Consider the following 10,120-nt stretch of genomic DNA (forward strand, 5'->3'; position numbering starts at 1 on the left):
TCCCTTCAAGCATATCAAGGACCATTTCACAGCCCACAAAAATCTAAGCCAGATCTATTTATAGTATAAAATAGTATCAAAGTTATATATTGCGTGGACTGGAGACGCACTTTGTTTAGACAAAATGAATCTTTTTGAGGCTCAGTAGTCACATTTGACTTTAGAACATTTATTATACATGTTAAGATGGATCATAGGAGATAATCAAAGTGGTGAAAGCAAGTCTGAAGGGTTTTTGTGCAAAAAAAAAAAAAAAGATTATCTGTAAAAGGTGAAAAAAGACAAAATAATGTACAGTTAAAATAAATAAATGTTAAAAAATGATTCATTACATAAATATTTGTATCTTTTACAACTTCATAAATATTTGTATCTTTTACAACTAAAGTGCATCCAAACAACTAGCAAACGTTTAAATGTTTTAAAATTGGTCCCTTGTTGAGTAGTAACTAAGTTTAAAGTATACAGTAGTTCATAAAAAAATTAAAATGCTTTCATTATTTGCTCACCTAATGTTCTTCCAAATCCGTTTGACATTCTTCCTCAGATGAGTATTTAAAATAATGCCCAAGCTGTTTTTTTTTCATTCAGTGGAGGCAAATGGTGACCATGGTTATCTGTGATCCCTGTCAACTTTCAGTGTACAGTATGGAGTAAGAAAGTTAAGCCAAGTTATACAAGAAGTTTGGAACTATATATAAAATTCTGAATTCTGAATTTACATTTAGAATTCTGGATCTAATTCTAATCATTTAATTACATTAAGTGGTAGCAGTATATGCAAGACAAAATATGAAATAGCTTTAGCTATATAGCATTTGCATGTTTTATTCATTTAATGAACCAGTGAAAAAATGGTTCCATGTTTCATTTCAGTGGCTTATCTTCTAGTGCAGCTAATTACTGTTCAAATGGATAGCCTGACTATAGCTTAGCTACTTTGAAACTATCTGTTGAAGCTGCAAGCTAATCATATTTTAGAGTATCTTTCCTACTTCTCCTTTACCAATGGGCATCGTTTTCTCTTGTCCTTGCACAATGTAACCAGTTATATAGCTCTTTATCCTGAATAAGGCTAAGGTCACTTGCAAATTAAGCAGCATATCCTCATAACACAGGGATTACGTTATTTCATTTTTAATTATTAGTGAAAGTAAACAGCATCTTCCTTTGTACCTATTTCCTTTTATAACAAGCTTTTTACCGAGAAGAGGTTTCTTTGTATGTGACGCTTTCACAAAATGTGGTTTCAAGCCAAATAGGTAAATTTCTGAGCGTGAATAATCTCTGGAGCACACAGAGTTTATTCACAACCTCTTAATCTGTCAGCAATGATTATGCAACACAGACATTGTTGATCTAATCGTACAATTTTATTCTCTAATTTATTGCATAATGTATTGTGAAACATATTTGAATGCAGTAGGAACCTACAACACTTTGACTGCATAAACATATGAACACTTAAATGCTATTGTTTGTTGCATTCTATAGAAAGTTAGTCCCAAACACCCTGAGCAAATAACATGTGCCTATAATTATAACACAATATCTTCTCAAGGCATCTTGTTGTTTACCCCCAATCTCTTACCTAACATCATCTTACTAAATTTAGCACTATTAAATTGAAACCTATGCTGAGAAAATGACCTTAAATGAGATTTTGAGAGCATGTTTCATTTTATTCACCCCCTCTGCTTCTCATTCTGCACACTTGTGGTGTTCGCCTGAGCCATGGCTGGATTTGTAAGCGAATTTTAAATCAAGGCGCTTCTTCCCCAGCAGTGCTCCTGTTTTTCAGGGACAATGCTCCAGCGCCATATGAATCCTCTGGGTCTTACATCTTTTTCCTTTGAACACTACACCAACCACTGGGCCCTCGGCTGCCCCAGACCTCCAACACGGTCTATGCAAATATCCTACCAGAAGCCGCCCTCACCGTACGGATGAGAGACCAGATGCATCTGTATCAGCGTTTCTCACGAGAGGCCGAAACGGTCCCTTGAACGGGCATATGGCGGCAGCAGATGTGGCCGTTTGGAGGTCAGTTTTGAGAGGGTGGATGAATATGCTTTGGATTCAGTTGTTGCATAAGTCACTGTTTTTTCTCGAAAGAAGAAGAAATTTCACCGAATTTTCACAGCCAATTAGAAGAAAGTGAAACTGTTCTCACTGTCACCTGACTGAGACAGTCTCTCCTCCAAAGTGGATGTGCTTTGACTTTTTGACTTTGACGACAGGTAATACCTAAGCATCAGCATGACACACACTCTCTAGAACTACAATTCCCATCACGCTCATGATTTCTAAAACAACTCCTATGCTTGTGCACCTAAAATATCCCCCTATTTTGCCAAAAACAGAGACCAGAGATTGCATTTCTCCGTAAATAAATAATATAAAGTAATCCACATTACTCAAATGGCAAATATGAATAAATGGCAACAAGTTACATGTCACTGTGGTTCAGTTCAGTTCAATAACTATGTAAACTTCATCGATTATGCAACAAGTTTAATTCAGATATAAGCAGCTCTACAGAAGAAAATCTTGTCTTTATTCAACTTGAGTCAGTTCAGTGTTGATTCAGTTCAATAACTGTCAATGTCGAAAAATGTGTTAATTATGAAACTAATTACATTCAGCTATAAAATATCTCTACAGAAGATAACTGCCATCATCCAGCTTTATTCTGTTCAAGTTTTGTTCTCATCCAATAGTTTCAGAGCCATCCAATTAAGTTTATTACTATTAGTATTCAGAGCCTTTTAAACTCCAGCTAAGCAAGCCAAAGGCAACAACAGCTGGGTTGAAGCAAAATAGTGAAAAACGTGAAGCAAATCTTTTAAAATAAAACAAATTTGAATTAAGTGTGTTTGCATCAAGTTGTTTGAATGAATGATGATGGTATTGGTAGCCTAGTAACCAACAGTAAATGAAAAAAATGGAAAGACACCATCAGCCAATTACTCATGTGGGTTTAATGTTCGCTACGTCAGAATTTATCCTGCAAATGCATTTCCAACTCCCATTATTTGCATTAAGTCTTTTTCGCACAAGTCAAAAAACCACTCAAGCCAGTGTAAAAACTTTTTTTGCGAATTAAGGCTATTTTTTTCACTGGTTTCTGATCTGAGACTTCAAAATGCACATAAAAACAGGGTGATGGAAACTCCATTAGGTGACAGAAATGGAGGAAAAAAACCTTGGGGGAAACCAGGAGTCAGGGGGCCACTTCTAAACCACAAGTCCACAGAATATACAGGAAAATATAAGGTAACTGTGCACCAAAGACAATGTATATCACAATTTATCCATTCAGTGTCCATTTAGTCCACCATCAATCTGGCCAATGGAAATCAAATAGCATGAATCCCTGAAACCAGCTCTGTAACTTCAAAAACAGACATTACATACATACTGTACATAATGCATTACATGCATACATATCCTAATGCTGTACAGGTCAAAACACAGAATATAAAGAAAAAGGTAAGGTAATCATACACCAAAGACAATGCAAATCACTGCCCTTCATTTCTTGATTGATGCACTTGTTACTATGAAAAGCTTTCTGTGAAAACTCCTACCTTGCATTTTACTCTCTCCGACTGAAAGGTGCCAATTAACAGTTGAACTGCTTCTAATCTACATTTCTGATGACTCACAGCGGAACTGATTTCTTACAATGTTGATAACACCAAAACTGACTCACTTTAACAAATGAACATTACATTAACAGCTAATTTCTTTCAGTCTTAACGTATTGCTGATAAAGGAGGGCACCGTTTTCTAAAGTCAAATCTAGAAGCAGAGAACAATTCACTGGTGAACAGTAACATTTATTTAGCCATCTGCACAGGTTGTCAGAGTTCGCTCACAAGGCATCTGTTCAACATTTGGGAAACTTCTCTCCCTCACAGCTAACCTACGGGTAATGAATAAATGATTCTGAGTATGACACATGTGACATCCATCAACACTTGTGTAAGAGACTTTCAGCGCTAAGCGCTGCTCTAGATGCAGCTAATTAAAATTTTTGTGATAAAATAATTAGCCTCACTTGCAGACAATGGGCTGGAAAATTCCTCTTCCTAATAATTAAAATAAGAAGATAAGAAAGTGGGAAATAGTCTTTGTGGAGAGTGTGGCAGCAATCCATTGCAGCTTTCTGTGCAAAGCATGCTGGGTACATGTTTGACAATTATTTTGTAACAATATGCGTCACTGAGAAAAGTATAAATGCATCAATACATGAAAACACCAGTATATAATCCACAAAAAGTGGCGGCATTTACTACTGGAATAGTTTTATAATAGTTTTAAATGCATTATGGGTTCCCTGCAAAGGTGAAACCCAAGCTCTCTTGAAGAGAATATTTTTATGAGAACAAAAGTGAGATTCCCTGTTGAATAAGAGATTTTCTTTGTTATGAAATAAATTACATTTTGTCAAACCTGATGCTCAATTATCTTAGGAAAAATGCTCTGTGGGGTTTCTTGAGCAAAAACTTTGCAGTGAGACCTGACAAATATGGAGTACAAAAAAAATCAGCGATTGTCGCAACAAGAAATATGAATGCACATCAAAAATGACTATAGTGACCGTTGTGAAAATATTGCACTTTAACACATTTGTTAATAAAAAAAAAAATAATAGGGTTTAGCATCAGCCTTCTTACAATGCCAGCTTGGGTAGCATTCAAATCCGAGCAGGATCCAACACCCACTAAACATCTCTGCGTGTTTCCATGCTGTGAAATTTTATGACCCATGCAGGCAGTCTTAGAATGATGTACTATCTGCCAAAGATGGTCATGATCTAATGCAAAATGTTCCTTTAATGATCCAGCACCTAATATACTGTCTCCTGTTGACATATTATTGTATTTAGGCTGCATGAAGCTTCACTCCTTCTAAGACCGCAATATAATTTTCTCTTGTATTGTATTGCTTAAATCTATCAAGACCAAGAAAAGGGGAGGAAATGGAATGTTATGATAAGAACGAGCTTATTGCCGAAGCTCTGATAACTACTTGTGGATTATTCTTCCGCTATTGAAGGGAAGCATTGTTGCAATCACATCAGTTAACACAGAAATTTGAGACATAAGACAAAGAAATCACGTAGGATAAAAGCAAAAGGCTTTCTAGTTACTTTCTTTTGGGAAATCCTTGGAGAGTTCTCTGTTCTTTTAATCTCCTAAAATCTGAATGACGCAAAAAGTTACTTATTTTTTTAGAAAGTAAATTATGAAAAGCCTGTGCTCTCAGGCCCTATCTTCACAACTTTCTTCATCACGAAATGTGTTTTCAGTCATTAAAGTCCATTTGCCAGACATCGCTAGACAACTAACCCATTCAGAGCTCAGTTTAGTCCACTATAAATTTGGTAAATGGAAATGAAATCAGCTCTGTGACTACAAATGGACATTAAATATGCAGAATCAGAGTATAAACATGTGTGCTCAATCGTTATCGGAAAGTGTAAATGCCATAGTCAGTTATGCATTAAAATATGTGAACATTACCCTCAGAACGCAGTTTTGCCAATGGAATCTTCATGCACCAGCAAACTAACAGGCTCTTGTTTTATTTAATAGAATGAAGGTAAAGAAATAAAAACTCTTATACTACTCTTGTTTTATAATGACCTGTTTTGTACCAATTATTCACTGAAAGCATTGGAAAAGATATCTGGATCGCCTCCATATCATCCTATCATCCTTTTTTTTTTTTACGATACCTCACAATCATTTTAGACTGCAATTATTTTAAAGCTTATTAAACAAAGAGATTGTTAGGTGAGACTTTGGGAATACGGCTTAATTTAGCTTATCTCATTAACAAAGCTGAACTTTAAAGTGAAATGCGAGTATATCCACGCCGTTCGTGTTTATTTTCTTCAGGGGATTCGTGAAAAAGTAGCTACAAAGTTTTCCAAGCCTCCTACTGATTCTTCATTCCTGTGCATGAAGATATGAGAGGTGTTTGGCTTGATTTTGTGTAATTTTTCAAGTCCAGGGGGTTTCAGGCTTTAAACGCTTATTGATACAAAGGGAGTGTTTTCAAATGGATTGTGATTATGCTAATGAAATACACTGGGCAATAGGCTAACGGCTACAAATGAGCAGATTTCATCTCCTATTATTCAAAACGTGGCAACCTCTGATGTCCCTCAGATATGCTTTTTAGTCCATTCTTGCAAACAAATTGGATAAACATGAAAGCAATGTGATTTAAAAAAAAAAGAAAACAACATACTGCTCAACTCAAAGCATAATGGCTACTTTGCTAACGTCACATTCAATCTAATGCATTGCTATTGGGCAAACACAAAAATCTTCTCAGCATGGGGTATGCGTGTGTAATTGATCAAGAGAGGGAATGAGAGAGATCTCCCATTCACAAACGCTCTGAGTCACTCAATGCCAGCCTCATATTTACCAAACTCCTTTTCAGTGGGGCTGGTTGTTGTGTAAGCTCGAGGCAGGCAGCTGCATGTAAATGAAGCAGCGTGTCTTTGTACGCCTTTGTTAACGCCAGGTTTTGCAAGATATTTTAAGATCTGGAGCAGTGCTGAGAAGGTCTGCCGGTGCTGTCTGACTCTTAAAAACGTATAGCATTTCTGCAGGTCATGATTTAAAGGTGGTTATGTCTGTATCGCACAGATGCACACACACACACACACGCTGCTGTGACATCTGTGTTTGTGTGTGTGTTTAGAGGTTCAGGGCTCACTAAAAGCACAAACCTTCACAATTCACAATATAAAACCATATATTTATAGTCGTTTTACCTGCCAGTGCCACTCATTAATCATTTAATACCATCTGATTTCTAGTGTCTTAATAGCTTTCATAAAACTCAGCTTCTGTTTCAGTACATTGTACAATAATAGAAGGTTTTTATCCGCATGTATGAACAGCATCAAGCTCCATAAAGTTAGCAGGAGACCTCTGATGAATGTTAGTGCCATATGAGGAGGCAAATAAGATACAGGTACGCATTAGAGATCGGTATAGCAGAACGTGTATGTGCTAAGAATTGCTAACCATCATTTATACTGCAATAAAGAAAAGTCTTAAAGGTGAAGTGCCATTTCAGTCCACTATAGGCATCAAACTGACTGAAAATAATGACTGATTTCTAACAAGTTTCCCAGACATTATACTGACCTGCTACTGGCCAAACAAACAAGCAAACTAAGGAATATTAAAAGTCACAGTGCTATGCTAAAGTCGCTCACTTTATTGAGTTTATATTCTCTAATGTAATTGTCATTATTTAGTCATACTTTAATTTCCTTGCTCACTTCACCACATCACAATACATTCATGCAAAAAAAAAAAATATATATAATAATCATATGTATTCCCAGCACAGATGTACAAAAGTTTCCCAAGAACACCTTAAACTGTGCAAATTCAATAGTATTGATTCTCATATTAAACTCATGAAAATATTGTGTACTCCAGAAAAAAAATGAAACCGTCAACTTTTACTGTTTCTCATTTAACCCTTGATGAAAATGATAAACATGTACACAATATATACACTTTTTTTTCAAAAGTTTGGACGCAGCCGACACAGAATAGCATACGTTGTATATATCCAGCGGATATTCTCCAAAATGGCACCAGGGTGATGCGGAGGAGACGAATTGTTGAATAAAGTCGTTCTTTTTTTCCTTTTGCGCACAAAAAGTATTCTCGTAGCGTCGTATAATTGCGGTTGAACCACTGATGATACAGATCTCCTTGCTACGTTTCTGGACTTGGGAACATTTCAGTTGCATTGCTGTCTATGCAGTGTCAGACAGCTCTCAGATTCCATCAAAAATATCTTAATTTGTGTTTCGAAGATGAACGAAGATCTTTCGGGTTTGAAACGACATGGGGGTGAGTAATTAATGACAGAATTTTCATTTTTGGGTAAACTATCCCTTTAATAATCACTGATTAATACCGTGGCATTTCAAAAGAATCATCCATATGATGACTTGACTCAAACCCAAACCAGTTCCTTCTTTAGCAAGGAATGTTTTGTTTCATTTTAGCTCAGCTTAATGTCTGTTTACTGATGCCATCCAATTCAGCAGCCAGTACACAAGCAAGACTAATTAGTGTGTCAAAGTATGTAAAGACATCCAGGTCCTGCCTTGAACAATGGCTATTTAGGGACTCCTAGCTGAATAATAAATAACGAGCAGCATTGCTCTCAGGAAACTGCCTGCTACATATCTAGTCGTCTGAGCTTTTTAATATAGCGCAGATAATAACCGCCCTTTAGCAATCACACTAACATCCTGAAATATATGTCTTAATGTTTCATTATTTATTAAACTGCATTTCATTGCTCAGTATATTCTCTAAATGGAAAAACTTGTGATGTTTTTTTAACACATTGACAGTACAAATGACGCAAATGCCATTTTCATGTGGTCTTTACGTTAATGATAGCTCATTAATGTTATTAGTATTATAATTATTAGGATAAAAACACTTGTCATATGATTAATGTCAAACTTCACATTCATATTCTCATCCATGACTGTTTCTGACTGAATTATCATCCATTAAAAAGTGGAATCCACACTGACAATAACATAAGCCACTTATAGTAGTTGGCTGTTAGCATATGCAAGCATATAAGTAGCAAAATAGATGGCTAACATTTTTCAGCTTGACAGCAGTGACTCAAAGGTGTTTGGAAATTCTGGATCACTGCTCATTATATCATACATAAACAAAATGAAAACTGCTACTTGACTATTGGAGACCCTTTCACATTGTATTAGACACATACCTGTCACGAGCGGCGGGGATAAAAACAGCTATGGCAACAAGTGGAAACATGTCCCTACCATCCCCACCACAAATTACTATGGTCAAAGACTTAAGTCATAATGTTAGAGGCACAAGCTCTAAATGCTAAGAGGAAAAAAGTCATAAAATTATGACTAATGGATAATATAGATAATATAATGGATAATATAGAAATATTTTGAAGAAGAAAAAACACAGTATTACAAAAAAAAAAAAAAAAAGTGAATATCACAATAAAATTGGCTGCCAAGTCTGCAGCTTCATCAATGCAAGGAATGATAAAATCATACCTTTGAATAGGATGTACCAACAAAGAACTTTTGGGGTAACTCTTACACTATCAAAAGTTTGAGGCTGGTAGGATTTTTTATTTTTTTAGAAAAAAAAGTCTCTCACCAATGTTGCTTTTTAAATAAAAAATACAGTAAAGCAGTGCTATTGTGAAACATTATTACAATTACTGTATGTTATCATATTTTAAATTGTAGTTTATTTAGCTGATTTTTTTTAGCAGCCATTACTCCAGTCTTCAGTGTCACATGATCCTTCAGAAATCATTTCATAATCATAATATTATGATTCATAATGTTTCAGTTTCAGAGTTTTGGAAGTGATTCCCAAATAGAAGAATCTCCTAATGATATTTCATTCTTTAAATCGTACATTTCATTTTAATATGGCACTAAAATGCTGTTATACTGTAGACCAGTTAACATCAGTGTCACTAGAACATTTCAACCCTGATGTCACTGTCAATGACATTCTGACATTCTTCAATAGATTCAGAACACTTTCCTTCTCAATACCGCATTTTGACTCATTCGTTAGGCAACTGCCTGGCGGAATAACACTGTGTTTTCAACTCGGCTCTTCTACCAAAAGATAAAGTCGTCATAAAGTGCATGAATGGAAAGGGCAAATTAGCTTGTAGGCTTTTTTTTTTCAATTTGTTTTCCATTTGTAAGTTCCCTCCACCAGCAGAGATAAGGCACTCTGCATCTTTGAGATGAAAACAGGGGAGGCACAAAAAAGGGCCAGATTTGTGAATTAATACTCACAATGTTGTTGTTCCTGCCAGCACTTCAACAGTAACTCTCTGATGATCACCAGGAGACCAGTGTAGTCAAGTGGCAATGGTGTGCAGTATAATGATGCTAATTCTATGAATATTAATGCTTTTCACAGAATTTAGTTTATTTATTTATTTATGATCAATACTCATTAAATGAGCCGAGGTAACACTGGCATGCTTCTTTTTCTCTCCCTTTACAGTGTTCTGACAGAGCACGTCG

Source organism: Sinocyclocheilus anshuiensis, unplaced genomic scaffold (assembly GCF_001515605.1).
Source record: "Sinocyclocheilus anshuiensis isolate Anshui unplaced genomic scaffold, SAMN03320099.WGS_v1.1 scaffold407, whole genome shotgun sequence".
Lineage (NCBI taxonomy): Eukaryota > Metazoa > Chordata > Actinopteri > Cypriniformes > Cyprinidae > Sinocyclocheilus > Sinocyclocheilus anshuiensis.